The 21,599-nt window shown below is 39.4% G+C and overlaps 1 protein-coding gene and 1 long non-coding RNA gene across 8 annotated transcripts in view; one reads left to right on the top strand and one right to left on the bottom strand.

Moving 5' to 3' along the window:
- LOC137563359 (uncharacterized) overlaps positions 1-15,086 on the top strand; it is a 175,223-nt gene extending 160,137 nt beyond the window's left edge. The window contains exon 3 of the long non-coding RNA XR_011030330.1: positions 14,763-15,086. This is a non-coding gene — a long non-coding RNA (uncharacterized lncRNA). The remainder of the gene's footprint in view (positions 1-14,762) is intronic.
- LINGO1 (leucine rich repeat and Ig domain containing 1) overlaps positions 1-21,599 on the bottom strand; it is a 560,070-nt gene that overhangs the window by 111,224 nt on the left and 427,247 nt on the right. Inside the window, exon 5 of one of the 7 annotated variants that reach the window (XR_011030329.1) lies at positions 20,052-20,671. The exons of the other annotated variants lie outside the window; for them this stretch is intronic. The gene's annotated coding sequence lies outside the window, so the exon portion shown is untranslated. Of the gene's footprint in view, positions 1-20,051; positions 20,672-21,599 lie in introns of those variants that run through there. 7 annotated transcript variants of the gene reach the window in all.

The following is a 21,599-nucleotide window of genomic DNA, read 5'->3' as shown; positions in this document are numbered from 1 at the left end:
GATGTTCTTGTGGTATTCTGAGAAGTTTTTTGTGGAATTTGATTAATTCTTCCTGTGATGCTGTCCAAATTAATAGGATATCGTCTATAAATCTGAAGTAAGCCTATGGTTTAATTACAGTAATTACTAGCAAATAGCAATACAAAGGCTTTTTTGTTTTCATTTTTGTCATGTTTCATGTGAAGACAATGACATTTCCAGAGAACAGTTTACTTTTCACTGTGGGCATTACAATGGAGGACACATCCAGCAGACAGAAACAATCTTCACTGGCTCTAATACTGTGAGTAAAATGTATTCAGAATGATAAAAAGCAGAAATATAGCTTCACATGTGTGTAAATATATAATCATTAGATGCAGCTCTGTCTGAGTGTTCCTCCCTCTCTCCCTCACACTGCAAAGTTTACAGCCAGGTTATAGTTCAGCTCTGCACCCCTCCCCCCCCCCCCCCCCGCCATACAAAATTGTTACAATACAGCTGGTAAAAGCTCTATAGGTATGTGGGTTTTACAGAAAAACAGTTTCTTTGATAGTTGTTCTTTAAATGTATAATGCCATGTATTTTTGTTTACTTTTCTGTTTTATCGTTTTTCTTTATCTTATATTTGTATGACAAACATCTGAAAAACTTTTTCAACTAAAATAAATTGAAAAAAACCCAGAAGTGGATTGTGATGAGAACTGTGCATTTTTCATCATCTATCAAGACTAAAACATATACTACTTCATTGAATACAAGCAGCTGATTTCCATGCAATCAGAAATCAATAAGGTTTAGGTGATCAATACACCACTTGATCTCTATAATGGTGCCCATACATGGTACAATTTTTTCATTGTTTTGCGATTAGATAATTTTGTTCGATTATTCCGTTACATCGCATATAAAGATTTTTCAACATGTCCAATCTGATTTTTATAAAAAACAGGATAATTGTTCTTTTTTCTTTTCGACTTTCATTTGACTTGTTCGTTTAGGTTGAATAGGCAGGAAAATCAAACGTTTTTATAGTACCGTGTATGGGCACCATTAGATTTTTTTAAAAAAAGATTTCTAGTGCTAATATACTAATTGATTTCTAGATGTGCCAGAGATGTCCCAATATATCATAATTTTGATTGATCTCTAGCTGAAATAGATCAAAATGATCAATCATACAAGATGGACGATCTAGCTCAGCAGCAGCAGCGGAGCAAACTCACCCATCTGGCCGGCATGCCTTTTCCACTCTATGCCCTTCTGTCTTTATCCTTTATGTATACTGTATTCTGCAAAGTTACAGATAAACGGTGGTGGGGAGATGAAGAAGGTAGCACACAGACTGGAGGAAGCCCCGCCTCTTGGGCCCCTATCAGCCGACTTTGGGGCCCTGGGGGATAATATCTGTGGCGGTAGTGGTGGTTCCATAGATATATACAGATTTCATGCTGTAGTGTGTGGCAGGAATAGATCCTTCTCTGATCAGATTGTGATCACAGAGAGATCTATCTTTTGGCCAAATCAGGTGCCCATCTATTAGTGTAAGGCACTTTAAAGGGGAACTGAAGAGAGAGGTATATGGTGGCTGTCCTGTTTATTTCCTTTTAATCAATACCAGTTGCCTGGCAGCCCTGCTGGTCTATTTCTCTGCAGTAGTATCTGATTAAAACCAGAAACAAGCATGCAGCTAGTCTTGTCAGATCAGACTTATAAGTCTGAGCCACTGAAACACCTGATCTGCTGCATGCTTGTTCAGGGGCTATGGCTAATAGTATTAGAGGCAGAGGATCAGCAGGGCTGCCAGGCAACTGGTATTGTCTAAAAGGAAATAAACAGGACAGCCTCCATATACCTCTCTCTTCAGTTCCCCTTTAACTGAGAATATTAGATATTAGTGTAAGGCACTTTAACTGAGAATGAGTTAAACCCTACAGCCTTGTACTGAAAGGACACCCGAGGTGAAAATAAACTAATGAAATAAACAATTGTATCTATCCTCCTTCTCCTAAAACTGACTATTTAAGATATTCCACAGTTTTATTTTATATTTAAATCTACTTTTTAAGTTTTTTTACAGTTTTATTGTTTTTGCTCAATGACACATTAATCAAAGTATGCCAGAGCTAAAATCTATAAAATATTGACCCTTTTTATCTCTTTCCTGCTCTCAGAAGCCATTTTCTGCTAGGAAGGGGTTTGAGGGCCCGTTTCCACTACCGCAAATCTACATGCGTTTTCTGCACGCAGATTCGCACAACCAATACAACTTTATTAGCCTGTTTCTACTTGTCAGGAAAACAGAGCGTTTTTTTGTGCAGGAAAAATCTGCACAGCAGAGCCATCAGAATTGGCGGTGTGCAATTCGTATACAATGTAATTAATAGGAAATTCGCATGCGTTTTCGCTATGCAAATGTTCCATGCAAATTTGCGTACGTTTTCGCCTAAAACAATGTAAAAGCACACAGGCACTGCCATGGTTAAATTCACATACTTACAAAAAAACACAAAAACGTACGCGAATTCGCTGTACAACTGACTGGATATGCTGAAGTCAGTTGAAAGCAATAGAATTATCTGCAAATATCAACCCGTGTATGGCTCTGCTAACAGTGATAAACATATAACTGGTTAACATTTTACAGCATAAAAAAACCCAATGAGACAAAAAGTACCCACAGACTAGAAAGCATCTGGCCTCAGCTGAACAATAAATTCATTGGCATTTCTACTTATATAGTGCTGCCCATAATTATTCATACCCCTGTCAAATTTTGACTTAAAGTTACTTTTATTCAATCAGCAAGTAATTTTTTGACGGGAAATGACATAGGTGTCTCCCAAAAGATAATAAGACGATTTGCAAGAGGCATTATTGTGGAAAAAACCATTTCTCAGCTTTTATTTACATTTGAGCAAAAAGCGTTCAGTCCAAAATCCAACGTTCTATACCATTCCAAATAGTCCAAGCTGTTCTAAAGCATCCTAATTACCCTGATTAATTGGGAACAGCTGTTCTGATCAGCTCAACAGGTGAAAAACAGCAGCTCTCTGCAGTTGGTTTGTGGACTGTCATTGCTAAGACAAAGGAGCTCAGTAAGGACCTGCGGCTGTGCATTGTGGCTGCTCAAAAGTCAGGAAAGGGCTTCAAGGCCATTCCTAAATGTTTTCAAGTTCCAGTGGCTACAGTGCAAAGTATTATTAAAAAATACAAGATGCTCCACACTGTGGGATATCTCAGAGGACATGGTCGGAAGCCAAAAGTGACATGTGTGCTGGCCAGGAGAATTGTGAGAGAAAAGAATCCAAGGATCACCACCAAGGCCATCCTGGTCAATCTGGGCTCTGGAGGTGGTAATGAATCAAGGCAGACCATCCAACAGACACTGTACACTGCTGGGTTCCACGGATGTAGACCAAGGAGGACGCCATTTCTCCAGATACGGTACACAAACTCTTGCTTGGCCTTTGAAAATGCTCATCTGGACAAAGAAGAAGACTTCTGGTCTTCTGTGTTATGGTCAGATGAAACAAAAATTGAATTGTGTGGCCCACTGTCAAACGTGGTGGAAGGAACCTAATGGGGGGGGGGGGGGGGGGTGGTTTCAGCCAATAAAGCAGGGAACCTAATGACAGTAAACGACACTATGGAAAAAGCGCAATACATGAAGATTCTCAACGACAACATCAGGCAGTCTGCAGAGAAACTTAGCCTTGGGCACCAGTGGACATTTTAGCCTGACAATGACCCAAAACACACAGCAAAAGTGCTGAAGAAATGGTTAGCAGACGTCATTAACGTTTTGGAATGGCCTGGCCAGAGTCCTGACTTGAATCCTATTGAGAATCTGTGGAGGGAGCTAAAGATCAGGGTGATGGCAAGAAGACCCTCCAACCTGAAAAATTTGGAGCTCATTGCTAAAGATGAATGGGCAAACATACCTGTGGAGACATGCAAAAAGCTGGTCTGCAATTATAGGAAGCATTTGATTGCTGTAATAGGCTTTTCTATTAATTATTGAGAAGGGTATGAATAATTTTGCACTGGACACTTTTTGCTTAAATGTAAATAAAAGATGAGGTTTTTTTTCCACAATAACGCCTCTTGTACATTGTCTTTTTATCTTTTGGGAGCCTCTATGTAATTTCTTACTTCTTACTTGCTGGTTGAATAAAAGTAACTTTAAAGAGACACTGAAGCGAAAAAAAAATTATGATATTATGATTTGTATGTGTAGTACAGCTAAGAAATAAAACATTAGGATCAGATACATCAGTGTAATTGTTTCCAGTACAGGAAGAGTTAAGAAACTCCAGTTGTTATCTCTATGCAAACAAGCCATGAACTCTCCGACTAAGTCTTAAGGTGCGTACACACATGCGACTATAGTCGTTTGTAACGATCGTTCCCCGATCTTTACCAACGACGATCGTTACAAAAAACGAACCACCGACTATTAAGGCAAACGACGAACGAGCCAAATCGCTACAAAAGAAAGTTCTGTCTCGGCGGATTTTAACCAACGACGATCGTTTGCAAAAGTAGTACATCGTTGGAAACGGTCGTTCGTACTAGGCTTGACATGCGCATTTCCCAATTTCTCCGTGAAACTTCTCATTTTTATGCGCAGGCGCAATAGTTGCTTTACGTGATGTAACGTTCGTTCTAACGATCAGATCGTTACACACCTTTTAAACTAACTTTACTTAGGTCGTTCTTTTATCAATTAAAAGTTCGTTCGTCGTCCTCAACGGACGATCGTTGTCGCATGTGTGTACGTAGCATTAGTCGTGGAGAGGGCTGTTATCTGACTTTTATTATCTCAACTGTAAGTGAACTGTTTACTTTTTCTCTGCTAGAGGAGAAGTCATTACTTCACAGACTGCTCTGAAAGACTCATTTTGAATGCTGAGTGTTGTGTAATCTGCACATATTATAGAATGATGCAATGTTAGAAAAAACACTATATACCTGAAAATAAAAGTATGAGAATATTTTATTTGCTGCTAATCTTCTAGTAATTATTCATAGTACACAACCAATTCACTATATCATATTTTTTTTTCCGCTTCAGTGTCTCTTTAAGTCAAAATTTGTCAGGGGTATGAATAATTATGGGCACCACTGTATTCCACTGACATAAATACTACAGGCCATTGGTAAACTGCATCAGTGCCAGCACACACATAGGATCATTATAGATACAGACTCTGTTAGTAGGAGAGAATAGAAACAGGAAATGATCATCCATCATCAGTTCCCATTTCACCAGATGTGTGACTTTTACAAACGTTCATATGAAGCCAAACATCTTATTGACAGGAATCATTTGTCAGTATTTGAAAAGATGTGTAGTTGTAAAATACAACCCTGATGCTAAAGAGAAACCATTTCAAACCTGTAGAGCACTATTCCGAAAAATATTAAAATGTAAAATACAATTATATAAGATGTAAATTTGTCCCAAAATATATAAGTTATTTTTTTCTATGTTTCTGTTATTTACATTATGTAGGAAAACACTGATAAATATGACATATTTTGGATTAGTCCATCTCCTCATTAGGGATTTTCAAGGTTCTCTTTATTTTCAAAAGCACTTACTGAACAGTAGATGCTAAGGCCAACTTCCAGAATAGTGTGCAAACAAGTAGGGAGGTCGGCCGGCATCCAAGTGTAAATCCTATCCACAGAATGCTTTTTTTAAAAAAAATTTTTTTAAATAAATAAATGAGATACTGAGATTCCCCCATGAGGAGATAAAAAAGTCTAAAATGTGTCAGATTTAAGTACCTACAGTAGCCTAGGAGGAAAGTAATTTATGGTGCGTTTTACTCTGAAACAAATGTACATCTTACATGTATGTATTTTATATTTGACCATTTTTCATATTAGTGTCCCTTTAAGAAAAGACACGTGATGCGTAATCTTATTATTTCAGCTAATTCTAGGAAAGTGAAGAGCTGACATTAACGATGAATTGGGGAATACTCTGTCTAAAGAGGAGACTCTACAACTACCATCTGTATTAGTTAAATGACGAGACATTTGTTCAGCTAGAAATACTAATTGTTTGACGGTCTATCCATGCGAATAAATGGTGACTTCATAAAAAACCCTTAGTTCTGCATAGAGGAGTGGATTGAGGTTGTACTGCAGTGGACGCAGAATTACAGTAATTGTTTGCTACTTATATAAAAGCTATGCCTTCAGCTGGTAAAGCTCAACTATGCTTTTAAATATATATGTGAAAATGATTAGCCTATTGTAAATAATCTTATCAGTGTGGGGCAGCCATACTTTCTTACTGGAAATAAAAGGCTCTCAGGGGCGCATTTCTGAAATCTGACACACAGCAGCTACTACAGAAAATTACAGATTTAATACATTATAGGGCAGCTGAATGCATAAATCTCACTCCTCTGCCTCTTGCTGTGCAAAAACAAAGAGCGTCATTGGCCGAATCATATTTTTTCCATTGCTAATCAGTTACAAGCCACTGAAAAGCCAGTGTGTATCAGTTACTACATATGTACTAGCATGAATTACATTGGCTTGCCAAGGGATTCTAACACACCACCGCCAGCTTAAGAGACGCAAATTTGTTTCTGGCCTGTATGCAAATTTAATGCAGCTTGAAACTGGGCCACACAAATTCAGCAGGAAGAGTGCCTAAAAGGCCCAATCCCAATCTGAACACAATCTGCACTGAATAAAGATGTAAGTTGGATATATTTGCATCTCACTGACCCCCTCTAGCCAACACTGAATAAATGTACGTATTATTTTTACAAACTCTAATTACATGAAATAGACACTATGCTTCCAAGATTCCTCACCTGACTTTATTTTGCAAAACCGATTACGTTATTAAATGATTTTTCTAATTCTTTTTCATATATATTGCGTCAAAATCTTCCAGCAGCGCTTACTATAGCATTGTACAAAACACACAATAATGAGGAGCATGGATACATGAGCAGTTCAACACACTGTATGATTAAGACATTTAGCAATACAGGTACAAATACATACAACTGATGTGTAGTTTGACACCATTACTAATGGACAAATATTGTGGTGCAGGAAGAGCAAGACTAACAGCAGCTGTTCCTCCCTGCCTTTCCCTCCCGCTGCTGTCACGTTATCACGAGTCTCATCATTGACCTTTGTGCATGCTCCAGACAGCAGGAAGAGGGAAAAACAAGGAGGCACAGCTGCTGTTAGTCTGCCTCTTCCTGCAGCACCATATTCGTCTAACAAGACAAATAATTAGAAAGAAGCTGGAAAGAGACAGCACAGCTTTTTCAACACAAGAAAGGTAAAAAAAGCTTTGTATTTATTAGAAGAACATATCAATTCATTTAAATTGCAATCAGAAAAAGGGCCACAGAACCCCTTTAATACCGGGGGGGGGGGGGGGGGGGGTACACATGGCTACCGATAATGGGAAGGGGCTACTTAATACTGAGGATACACCTGACTATACTGGGGTAGGGTGCTATGCTTGCAACTGCATAGAGAGGAGGAAGAGGTGGGAGGCACTGTAATCTGGCCCGGCATTGGCTGGCTGGATTAAAAAACAAAATAGCCGGGTATGGCCCATGGGCCGTACTTTGCCCGTGACTGAGCTAGACTATTGGCGGAAGATTTAAATAAAGTGTTCCACACCAATAAGTAGGTAGAAAAAATTATCAAAGCAGACAAAAACCAAAATATTGATGGACATTCCCTACATCCCAAATTATAAAGAACATGAGAGAACCAGTGACCTATACAGGTAAGGACTTAGTGGAGGATAAACATAAGGTATAATGATCACCCAGGAACAGATTAGTATGTAAAATACACAACACTTTATTAGCCGTAGACTGAAACGAAGAAAAATTGTACCATGTTTACAAACATGTATACCAACTGGTGTAAAAATACAGGACATGTATAGAAAAATACAATTGTCAGATCTTTATTGATGTATTAGCTTTCTGCTGAACCAACATTCCCCATTATTTATGACGGTAGTAAAAAGGTGACCTGTATGGTTAGGGAATTTATTGGGCATTAAAGAAGGCGTAAGCATCTAGACACAGATGAGTAAATAAAATACACGCTCGCCCAAGCCTGGAGGTAACCATTATTGGACTCCAGAATCAGCCACATCTGTTGTTTACGTTGCATGATATTGCTATTCAAGACACCCCCCTCCCCTTTTGTAAGAGGAGGTCCTCTTCAGTATTGCATTGCACAGGAAAACAACATCACCTGTTTATGTACCCTATTCACTGTAACTGATATTACAGTTCAGTTTGCCTTTATATGTTCTATTTGTTTCTGTTATCAAATAGCTGTAGTCCTGATGCAGTGAGCCACTGTCTCACGAAACGCACCCAATTAAAAGCTTGTACATTATACACTGACGTGGTATGTTTTTTATTTCCTCTGGCTGTCTGGAAAGCTAAGGTGCCAATAAAGATTTGACATCCACATCTTATGCTTGTATGTACTGTATAGATTGGCATTGGTGAGCAAGCAGCGTCTTGCAGCGAATCAGCCCCAATCTCGCTTAGCAAGATTCTCATAAAATCAGCGATCAAGTTCGCCATGTTAAAGGTCGGTATTCATGAAGTGTGGAACAGAAATAAATAAATGTTTACTCTGCAATGTATTACATTCTTAGCATACATGTGGTACATCATTTTTGTTTATGTTCTATTTAATGAATCTTGTAAAATTTGTGAATTTTTCATATTAATATGTTCATGTATGTTTGCTCCCTATCTTAATTTTACAGTAAATCACCTTTTAGAAAGCTATAACATCGTAGAGGCTCTCCTTTCTGTCTGAATTTTTGAACTCAACAATTCTGGTCACATAGCTGATACCTAGGCACCAGAACAGAGAGTCAGCAGACGTTAGTGAAGGTGAGAAGAGCCCAACACATGTTATGGCCTTTCTCCTATCAACTTAATGTTCTGATCATTGTCCACAGGTAAAGGGAGTGATGGGAAATCCCACCAACTTTGACTTAAGCAGCAATATAAACCTGACATTTTTGCGAATCATTCCCCACAATATCCAAAGAAATAAAAGGTTTTGAGAAGAGCTCCAGTAAGTTCCTGAGGCTTACTGCCTATCATGAAGATAGAAAGTCTGTATAACACTACATACGAGATAGTGAAAGGAGAGGTCAACTCATTCTCGAGACTGCTGGCCCACAAAATGCCATCTGCCTTTCTACGGATTACCGTCTTCTTAGTGTGAAGTAAGAGAAACACCCAGGAGCCATTGTCACCTGTCAAAGTCATGAGTAATTAATGAGTAGAACCTTCTTGCAGATAGTAGACAGTGATTGTTAGTGGATCTTAGAACAGGTGGGAAAAAGGAACAACACAGGACACCTATGTTCTCTGAGCTGATAATGGCTTTTCTGCTTTCGGTTTAGTAATTACATCATTACGCACAGCCAGGAAATGATTCTCTAATCTTTTTGTACTACGGCAATACAGGCACTTCAATTACAGACTGCACAGAGAGATACATAAAAGACTCACCTAGCTTCTGCTTGTGTTTTTAGGGTCCAGGTTTTAAGATAATTACTTACACTTAACTTTGAGTTTCAGTAGTTTTTTGCTCATTTAGTCTGTTACCTTGCAGAACTTCTTATCTGCTCAGTCCGCACTGTGCGGACATTCAGCTCGCAATTTTGTTCAATAATAAGAGCAATTTAGAGCAGTGACTGACCTAATGTTGGGATTTTAGAGTTGGCTATTGAACTACATACACACAAACATAAAACGTAAACATAACTTAGACACAATAAAAAGCTATTTATGGGCAGACACAAAATGCCAGATTGAAGAAATTACTTGTTATGAAGTCAAATGACTGCAAACACTTTGTGAAAGCCAGTGACTTATCAAACATGGTTTCCTTGCTTATGGCAATTAGAGACATTTAAAGTGAAACTCTGTACTGGAGAAAGAAAATAGCAATTTTTTTTAGGTCAGCAAGGATTACCAGTTTGCAAGGATTTTAATAGGATCAGTAAAAGGGAAACTATGGAAGTATGCAGTATGGTTAGTGGAATGAAGGACACAGAATGCAGTGGTGTAGCAACAGGAGGTGCAGAGGTTGCGACTGCACCATAGCCCTTGGGCCAAAGGTATCCTTCCTCAACCGCACTATTAGCTCTTTATTGGTCCTGTGCTCATAATAATAACTTCTATGGATACTTTGAATAGTGGTAATCATTAACAAATTATTCCCCATGCCCTTCTTGCACTTCTGACACTGTGGTTGTCCTTGGCAGGATTTGGTGCGTCGTATCAATTGTTATGTGTAGAGTGCTTGGGTGCCCAATGTAAAGCTTGCACTGGGGCCCAAAGCTCCATAGCTATGTCACTGATGGGATGGGAGGAGCCAAAAATGGTGTTTAAAAAGGCCAAATAATAACAAAATCCTAAAACTACACTCAATTTTAATACCACAAAAATAGCCAACTGACCTCCTTTTCTACCCTTTCTTTCTCATTTTCCCCACCATACTTTTTTTTATTATTGATACAGTACAAGCAGAAAACGGTAAACAATGCAGGGAGAAAAATATATCTGATTTTCAAAATATATGATGATCAACATCATACACTGTGGTAAACTGAACTCAAAGTTACATAAACTTATGGTTCTTATCAAAATAACACGTGAAGAAGGCCGATAACCTCTGTTGTGTTTTTTAATCCTGCCAGTACTCCTGCTGTTGAGAATTCTCCACACGTGTTTCTCCTTGTGACAGAGGGTGGAGCTACAATGTCCGTATCTTATTGAGTTACCTCACTTTCTCACCCCATGACAGATGCTAGAGTGACAATGTCAGAAATGTGTTGCATTCCCTCACTTTCTGCCCCGTGACAAAAGCAGAAGTGACAATGTCAGAATCTTATTGCATTCCCTCACTTTCCCTTATGACAGGTGTTAGAGTGACTATGTCAGAGTCTTATTGCGTTCCCTCACTTTCCCCCCCCTATGACAAATGCTAGAGAGTGACAATGTCAGAATCTTATTGCGTTCCCTCACTTTCCCTCCCTATAACAAATGCTAGAGAGTGACAATGTCAGAATCTTATTGCGTTCCCTCACTTTCTGCCCCGTGACAGGTTGTGGAGTGACAATGTCAGAATATTATTGATTTCCTCACATTCTGTCTTACAGTCAGGGATCAGGTTATGATCTTGCTTTTCTGACATTAAAAACACCCCCAAAAACCTGTGATTACCTTGTGTTTTAATAAGACAACAATGTAAACTAATAGCATTGCCAAATTAGTTATTTTATGTGTTGCTTCTGGATGCTTTTTAACTATGAGTTATGAAACTCACTAATGCCAACTAAGCACGATATTGATCAGGGAATACTTCTTAAGCATTCTGTGATGAATGTGTTAGCAGCACACATATCATTTAATATGATGCTTCAAATGTATACCAATGGGAAAAGAAATGGGGAATAATATAAATCAAACTCTCAGCCCACTAGCAAATACAAATCTTCACACGTTCCTTGAAAATCTGGAGAAAATGTAAGTTAACAGAAAAAGTAAAAGAAATGTGTTCAAATTTAAGTCTCCATTATTTGGAAGTTTGTAAGATTTAAATGGCTTAAGGTAGCCATACATCTACCGATTTTGCAGGCCAATCGAATTGGATAAAAACCGGTGCCGCAACATTTCCGCCACATCGATTATTTGTCAAATGTCGGGCTAAAATCAGTCAAACGCATCAATTGGACATGTTGGAAAATCTCGGTCTGCTTCTTTATGTCATTGGTTCAGACAAATTTCATACAGTGTTTTCCAACCCCTCAGCTTCTCATACCTTTTTGTGATGACCTTTTGTCTACTCAGTCCTTAAGTACTTTTCACACATTTCTCATTCCCTACACTTGGTGGAATCATGCATATTTCAGGCCATTTTGCAATAAAAAGTGGATTTGGACGTATTGGTTCACTGAGTCTGAATTAGAGATAAAACTACCTTTGTGGTCTTCTGGGATCCTTGGACCTGCCAGAAAGGCAAAAAAAAAAAAAAAAAAAACACAAGGGGAGAAAATGGGAGCCCTTATAGTGTAGTATATCTAGGCAATGTAATTTGTGTGAAATTTTAATGTAAGCCAGATTATATTTACATCGCATTGACCATCTCTGGTCTAAATGTGCTCTAGTTGGGGTCTTAAGTGTAAACAGAATTAGGTATTTACATAAAAATTATTGCTTACTCACGCGAAAACATTTTTCCCCCTTGTCTTTATTGTCTCCTGAAGTGGAAATTTCAAGGCAGGCAGCAATGGTTTGTGATGAGGTGAGTGGATACTTGTGCATTGTGACACACTACTGGTGATGCACATTGCCATAGTAACACTGGTGTTATGCTTGCACAAGTGGAATCTGCAGCAGCATAAGGGGTCATAAATACAGGTAGATGTTACCCACGTCTGGTACGTTATGGTGTGTTATGGCTGCCAACTTTATCTCATTTTGCTAAATTTATACTTTATTATTATTTGTGTATAAACTGTTCTGTAGGATGAAATAAACAATGTTTCAAACAAGAAGCATTATTTGGCATCTTACGGTGTAAAATGCTGAGTGTTTTAGGAGGTATAGCTGCGGCTGATTACATGATTTAGATGCATTCCTCCCGCACTCATGTAACTTCAGGGAAGAGCTGCTGTTAAACTGCTTGGTTCTTTCCCATTTTATTATTAAAGAACTCAGGCACATAATGGCAAAGTAAATTATATTTGTCTTGTGAATGTTTCATGTATCCATTGTGCTGTTAGCAATGCAAATGGATTCCCAGAAAAAAGTACGCATTACGACCACCTTGGGACCTGCAGGAAAGGCCTATATTTTGTGAACACAACTCTCCTTTTATATGTGTAATGAAAGGCAGAGCCAGCATTCCACAAAGAATCTACACCTACCTTCATTTATCTCTACATCTCATCTGGGCATGTTTATGATTTGGAACACCACAGCCCACCACTGGCCACACCATTCTTAATGACCCTATAAACAGAGATGATCAATGAGATGCTAATTTTCTGAGTTGATCAGAAATGTATTGCAAGTTGCATTTAGCTGGAACTGGGGCCATTCAAATGCCGTTGTTGTGGATTTGGATTGGCCCAGTCACAAGATGCATAGCTGGTTGCCGTCTACAACAAAATCTCCATTGAGTTGCGAGATTAGCATCTCATTCATCAAGTCTACTTATAAATATAATTGTCTGCATATACATTAATGTAAACTTTTCCCTAATTAACAGAGCATTACAGATTACCAAAAATGATCCTGGAAATCCCTAACAGCATATTGTTTACATGTGGTTCCTTTTTACCAGAAGTACAACAGCTTCCCTTATTCCATATAGCAAAAGTAGAAGGTCCCCTCAAACCAATATTCATCTGCCGGGAGCATGATACAGTTGCTTTACTTTGAATAGGAACAAAATGAGAATCTTTATTGTGGAACTCGGACAAAAGGAAAATCAGCAATTACAGCGAACAACGGCTTCCGCCTATCAGAGCAGACATGTCTCCTTAGTCATAGCGCATCCGAACAGCAAAGAAAAGCTCACGCGTATTTGAGCAAACATGTCTCCTTTTGGAACAGCTCATGCAAACAGCGAAACAACAGCTCACGCATATCGGAGAAAACATGTCTCCTTAGTCATAGCTCTGAGTTACATATTACCCAGCAAGCTCATGGTGAACCAGAACTCCTAGGAATGTGTAAGGGACACAAAGCCCTCTTATTAAAATACTAGGCAAAACATACATTTTCCTTCTTAAAACAGGTAAAAAAAGTTGTTTACGCTTATTCAGATTGGAGTGTGCATATGATGTCTCCCCAATGCATCACTGCTGAATATAAGCTAACCACACCTCCACTGCTGAACCCTGTAAGCTAACCACACCTCCACTGCTGAACCCTGTAAGCTAACCACACCTCCAGAACCGCTGGAATGCAATGATGTGTCAGATTGTTAATTGTACCGAGCCACATTAATCCAACATGCATACAGACTGTTTGGACTGGTTGATCCTCATCAGTTCATGGCATGGAATAATGTGGCTCAGCTCAGCTATGACTAAGTAGACATGTTTTCTGCAAAATGTGTGAGCTGTTCGCTGTAATTGCTGATTGTCCTTTTGTTTGAGTTGCACAATAAAAATGTTTTATCCTGACAGGGTAGCCGATTGTCCCTTTGTTTTTACCCTTCCTTATTACCTTCTATCCAGTATGTAATGATATGACTTAGGCCTTTTTTGCACGGACAGCAAAATGGTGAATTTTTAACACGCTGCATAGCCACCCACTTTCTGGGAGTAAGCACCATCCAGTTGCAAAATAAAAAGCATTTGTAACCACAGGTATGGTAGAGGTTGAACACCAATGTAATGTCTAAGGGTGGCTGTTGCCAGCTCAGATGTGCATGCATTAGACCACCGCCACTGCTGAATGCTTGCAGCTGGCTGCGAACGCCGAGCAAATAAACAGAAGCGACTGACAAGCAGTTCAGTGTACCGCTGTCAGCCATTTCTGTGAATGAGTCCTTACATATCTGCAATCTTAATTGCATATGTTTGATCTGTTGTCTGCACATAAGGTCTGAATGGATTACAGAGAGAAATAATCAGATCTGGTATACAGTTAACAGATCACAGCTTTACAAGTTTAATCAAACTTAGATTACATACTGATAAATAATGCTTTTTGTCACAGGATGAAATGCTGGGTTGTAGGATGCCAACTATCAGACAAACAGTCAGCAACATAACAGTGTTTGGTGCATTTCTACTAAGTGCCTAAAGTGAAAGCGGATCTGAACAATGGGCAACAAGATCTTACATCTCTTCACAGGAACAAAATCAGAAATGGATAACAACCCCAATTTCTGAAGAAGAAGGCTGTTGTATGAAATGTAAATAATGCAATGATTTGCATATCATGTAAACCCTTATGTTTAAAAATTGTAAAAAGTCAACAAAGAAAGCAAATATTGAAACTGAAGCACATCATTGGATTTTGAAAAACATATGTTGGTTGATCTGCGCTTGATAAGCTGTCAGCTGGCCACAGCTGCAGTCTGAATAAACAACCAAAAGTTTCTGTGTGACTAAATCCCAACTAAACCTAAAACAACAAATTATAAGTACGCTGGAACTAAACTTTTCAAATGTAAAAGTGGTTTGTGCAGTTGTGCACCAATTCATGCAGACATACCACTTTTCCTGAGGCCCCTTTCACACTGGGGCATTTTCATTGTCTTGCATTGCCATTTTTTACCGCAGGGTGATGCTAGGGCAATAAAAGTCTATTGGGCCTTTCACACTGGATCCGGAAGTAGTGCATGTGATGCAAAAGTATTGGTGTGTTACTATTCGAAATGCACGGCAACACGCGCCGAGCTGAAAGTCATGAAAGTCTTTGGCGACGCAAAGATTTTAAAATGTTTGGCATTCCTGTTGCGGTGCGCACGCATGGAAGCATATTTTTTCAATACACTTGCATTTCTGCCACAGGAAGTGAGCACTAGAGAGCCTCTTTTAGGCTCTCATTAGCATATCTGAATCCCATTACCGCACATTAGTGCAGGTATCTGGGAAGGCTTGTTTTGGCAATGCGATTATCCGATCACACCTCATCAAAAACGCCAGTTTGCAGTGCGAATCCGGTCTCAATGTTATTTCTACTAGAAGATCATTTTTAATATACTGTTTAAAATAACTTTTCAGCACTTTGCAATTGAAAAGAAATCCAAAGGTAGGTGGAAAACTACTGTCAAAATTATTTAGCGCATTTTGTTGGCTTAAAAAGCATTCTATTGACAAGATGTAAAAAAACATCAACTTGGAGAAAACTAAGGCGAAAAAGTGAATTGCATATGGGCCATTCTCTCCCTTGGGAAGCTGCAATTCTGGGAAATGTTGTTCTTCCTACCTTAGGCATCACACTGTCACACCTAATAGTCTTGCCCAATGGTCTAATCCAAAGAGGAGAGGAAGCAAGCTTAGCAGGGACACTTAGCCCGTGACTGAACAGGTATTCTGTTTACCACTTTGTTCCTATACATTATTTATGTTCAGTTATGATGTTTACCTCAAGTAAGAAAAGGTTTAACTGTTTTTTTTTTAGAACAGCATGTTGGTTCAGCAGAATGTATTACATGTTCCAAGCTAACTTACATAAATAAACCTAGACCATAAAAAAAAAAAAAAAAATGTTTTCTTCCAAGCTCCACTTTAATATAGATAGCAATAATAATTGGAAGTAAACTTAATAATAGTTATATAATTGGGTTCAGAATGCCAATTAAATCTCTCTGCAATAGCTGCATGTTTGAGGTGAACAAAGGTTCACTCCAAATTGTAAAATGAAGAAACTCATAACCAAATTTTACTTTTCATCAATTTAGAGACGTCAGAACAATGAAAGATGATGTTTGGTTGCTGTGGGCTGCTGCATTTTACACACTGCTCTGTGCCTTATGAAATAAGCTTCAAATTCAGTTTTGTTATTTGCCAGAAATACAGCGGTTCACAATTGCGGTTCAGCGCCTCAGCCCCGCACACTGATCTGAGCTACCTGTACAGTCTGATTGTAGGACAGACCTGCATTTTATTCCTTACAGTAGATGAAGCTAAGGGTCTTCCTGCTATTCTCTTATACACTCTAAAAATACATATAATGTGTCATCACCAGACATGTTTCTATATGCCAAATCCACAGATATGTCTATAGACCACACAGACATATCTATATACCACTCACACACAGCACTATTGATTTTTGCTGTAATATTTTGCTTCACTGAGCAGCTTCAGTAAAACAATTTACCAACATTCACCCTTTACCTGCCGCTGTCCAGACATTAACCCACGCCTGCTATCGTTATTCCCCTTTCTAGCAAAGTCACTGGTGTTCCTTCTAAGCAAACTGTGATATGCAACCAAGCTAGTCTTGCAAGGAAGCTTTACAATGTGCAGTTTTTGTGTCACCCATTAAGAAAATGTGTGCTACGTTAACATACAGATAGAGGTTACTGAAGCATGAATGCACAAGATATATGCTCAATAGTTAACACTTATTCCAATGTGATATTTGGTGCTATAACAACAGAGAAAAGCACCCACTTTGCATATTATTGCCATAATTAACCACTTCCCAACCACAGGATTTTTTCCCCTTAAAAACCAGCACAATTTCACATCACTCTTCTAGCATTCATTCACCAATAACTTTATCGTTACTTACCACAGTGTTAGTGTTTTTTTTTTTTATACTATAACAGTAATTACAAGCCTTTATTTACAAAAATAATAGTAATATACCCTCATGACAAACATTTTATTTATTGTAGGATTTATATACCGCCAACGTATTACGCAGCGCTGTACAGAGTATATTGTCTAGTCACTAACTGTTCCTCAGAGGGGCTCACAATCTAGTCCCTACCATAGTCATATATATCTATGTATGTATTGTGCAGCATGTATCTTAGTCTAGGGCCAATTAAGGAGGAAGCCAATTAACTTATCTGTATGTTTTTGGGATGTGGGAGGAAACTGGAGTGCCCGGAGGAAACCCACCAAGACCCGAGTCTAGCCACAGTTTATGAAATTATGTCTTTTTTTTTTTTTTACAATTGTTTTATTTTGGTGACTATAGGGTAGGGGTGTAAGGGGTCAAAATTTATGAAAATGTGCGTATTACTATATAAAATTGTGTCTATTGGTGCATCTTTAATTTCTGCCCACAAGATGGCGCTACACTAGATAACTGAGTACTGTAAACAGTATACGGGAAGAAGTAAGTGTAAAGGTAGCCATACACTGGTCGATTTGCCATCAGATTCGACCAACAGATAGACCCCTCTCTGATCAAATCTGATCAGAGAGGGATCGTATGGCTGCCTTTACTGCAAACAGATTGTGAATCGATTTCAACCTGAAACCGATTCACCATCTGCTTAGCTGCCCCCCCCCCGCATACATTACCTGAAGCCTGGTCCCAGGGGATCTTCTCCGCATCACGGCATCCGCGTATAACTTTCTGTCATTCCAGTGACAGCAGAAGTTCAAATAGAGCACCCTCTATTTGTACTTCCGCTGTCACTGCAGTGACACAGGAAGTTATACACGGATGCTGGATGCGGAAGGTGATGCGGAGAAGACGCCAGCCGGGAGCCGGGAGGTGATGCGGAGAAGATGCCGGGAGCCAGCTTCAGGTAATGTATACCTGCGTTGATTGTATGCCTCTAGCGATGCGCTCCCTACCCGCGGGCGATCGACGGTAATTTCCCACATGGACGGGACCGATCTATTTCGGGACAAAATAGATTGAAATTTAGCGTTTAGCGTGAACGATGTGACAGCAGATTCGATCCCAGTGATTGATACTGCTGTCGATCGGAGGGTAATCGGCCTAGTGTATGGCTAGCTTAACTGTTTACTTTCAGTGTTAATAAATGCTGGCACCTTGCTGATGTCAACTTTTCAGGCACTGTGATGGGGTTTGGGAACAAGCTGTTCCCATTCACCAATCACGGAATGGCAGGATTGCGTTGGAAACAAACGGCAGCGGCGCAGCGGTTGGGAACAGCGAGGTAAATAAAGGAGAACGTATTTCTAGGTCCCTGGTTGTTAAATTAAGTTTCCAGGGGTGTAAATATACAGACCAGCAGTGAACTGGTTAAAGGTGAAATAATTTATGTACAGAAATAAAGCTTTGTACAGACATTGATTCCAGAATTGTTTTTAGGGACAAGTAGACTAAGTGGGTGCTATGGGCCCCATCTTTTATAGTGGACACCAAAGAAACATACCAAGTACTCTTGTTTTTGTGGAATTAATATACAAGGTGGGCCATTTATATGGATAAACCTTAAAGAGAATCTGTACTCTAAAAATTTTACAGCAAAAAGCATACCTTTCTATTCATTATGTTCTCCTGGGCCCCTCTGTGCTGTTTATGCCACTCTCTGCTGCAAACCTGGCTTGTAATTAACAGTTTTAGGCAGTGTTTACAAACAAACTAACCAGCTTGTGATAGGCTCACATAAGCAGAGTGTGTGAGTCATACAGAGCCTGCAGGGGGCCTGCAAAGGGTGTGTATCGCTTCTATCCAATCACAAGCAGCCCTGCACATTCCACACATTCCAGCCTAGCCCGACAGAGCCGACAGAAGAAAACAGATTAGATCATATAACAGAGATAACACAGCCACTGTGCAATTAGGAAAGGCTGCAGTAAGCCAGACCACATTAGAACAGGCAAAGGAACTTATAGGATAGAAGAACTAAGGCTGAAAATTTTGTTACAGAGTCTCTTTAATAAAATGGGAATGGTTGGTGATATTAACTTCCTGTTTGTGGCACATTAGTGTATGTGAGGGGGAAAACTTTTCAAGATGGGTGGTGACCATGGCGGCCATTTTGAAGTAGCCATTTTGAATCAAACTTTTTTTTTCAATAGGAAGAGGGTCATGTGACACATCAAAATTATTGGGATATTCACACAAACTATGGTGAGCTTGGTTTTAACATAACTTTATTATTTCATGAGTTATTTACAAGTTTCTGACCACTTATAAAATATGTTCAATGTGTTGCCCATTGTGTTGGATTGTCAATGCAACCCTCTTCTCCCACTCTTTACACACTGATAGCAATGCCGCAGGAAAAATGCTAGCACAGGCTTCCAGTATCCGTAGTTTCAGGTGCTGCACATCTCGTATCTTCACAGCATAGACAATTGCTTTCAGATGACCCCAAAGATAAAAGTCTAAGGGGGTCAGATCGGGAGACCTTGGGGGCCATTCAACTAGCCCACAACCACAAATCCACTTTCCAGGAAACTGTTCATCTAGGAATGCTCGGACCTGACACCCATAATGTGGTGGTGCACCGTCTTGCTGGAAAAACTCAGGGATTGTGCCAGCTACAGTGCATAAAGAGGGAAACACATCATCATGTAGCAATTTCGCATATCCAGTGGCCTTGAGATTTTCATTGATGAAGAATGGCCCCACTATCTTTGTACCCCATATCCCACACCATACCATCAATTTTTTTGTTCCAACAGTCTTGGGGTGTTCTATCCAATGTGGGTTAGAGTCCAATAGCGGTGGTTTTGTTTAACTTTACCATTCACATAAAAGTTTGCCTCATCACTGAACAAATTCTTCTGCGTAAACTGAAGGTCCTGTTCCAATTTTTGATTTTCCCATTCTGCAAATTCAGTGCACAGATCTGGGTCATCCTCGTTGAGATGCTGCAGTAGCTGGAGTTTGTAAGGGTGCCATTTGTGAGTAGCTAATATCCGCCGAAGGGATGTTCGACTAATGCCACTCTCCAGTGACATGCGGCGAGTGCTACGCTGTGGTCTCTTGCTGAATGAAGCTAGGACAGCCATTGATGTTTCTTCATCAGTGACAGATTTCATACATCCACATTTTGGCAAATCCAACACTGAACTTAGCAAGCAGTTTGCTAACTGTAGCATGGGAGATGGGTGGTCTCGTAGGGTGTCTTGCATTGAAATATGCTGCAATGACCCGGTTACTGCGTTCACCAGACATCAACACAATTTCTATCCGCTCCTTACGTGTTAACCTCGGCGACATGTCAATGGCTGTAAACAAAGAGAAACTTGTAAATAACTCAAGAAAGAATAAAGTTATGTTAAAACCAAGCACATCATTGTTTTTCTTGTGAAATTCCCAATAAGTTTGATGTGTCACATGACCCTCTTCTTATTAAAAAAAAGTTGGATTTAAAATAGCCGACTTCAAAATGGCCACCATGGTCACCACCCATCTTGAAAAGTTTTCCCCCTCACATATACTAATGTGCCACAAACAGGAAGTTAATATCACAACCATTCCCATTTTATTAAGGTGTATATAAACGGCCATATAAATGGCCCACCCATAAAGGCGGGAAGGGGAGCTGTTACCACTCTGTGCAATTATGGTAACAATTTGCTGAAAAACCCCAATAAGAAGGAAAATAGTTTGTCATTCATCCCCACTAGCCTAAGCAGTAGGCAATCTAGGAGGGATTTCCTGTCCCAACTACCTGCTGGACACTGGACTACACTTATAATCAACTAATAACCAGCTGGCAACGATGAGATCCCAGTAGCTGAAGTCAATGTGTAGTTCTGCAGGCCATTGTGTGACAAAACTCAACTATTACCAAGCTGGTAATGCTGAGATCCCAGTGGCTGAAGTCAACGTGTAGTTCTGCAGGCCACTGTGCGCTAAAACTCAACCAATACCCAGCTGGCAATGCTGAGATCCCAGTGGCTGAAGTCAGTCTGTAGTTCTGTAGGCCATTGTGTGACAAAAAGGTGAATAGAATCACAATACAGGAAGTGTACCCATATTGATTTAAAGCGTTCTTCTGATTTTTTTTTTTTGTTAAAGGCTGACAATTGGGGGCATACTGTAACAAGGTAAGCTCTAGTCTTAAACTTCAACTAAAATAACTTTAAAGAAAACCTGAACTGAAAATTAAACATCAAAATAAACATACACAAGTCATACTTACCTCCCGTG

This window comes from Hyperolius riggenbachi, chromosome 3 (assembly GCF_040937935.1).
Source record: "Hyperolius riggenbachi isolate aHypRig1 chromosome 3, aHypRig1.pri, whole genome shotgun sequence".
NCBI classification, from domain to species: domain Eukaryota; kingdom Metazoa; phylum Chordata; class Amphibia; order Anura; family Hyperoliidae; genus Hyperolius; species Hyperolius riggenbachi.
This window is presented reverse-complemented; position numbering and strand designations above follow the sequence as displayed.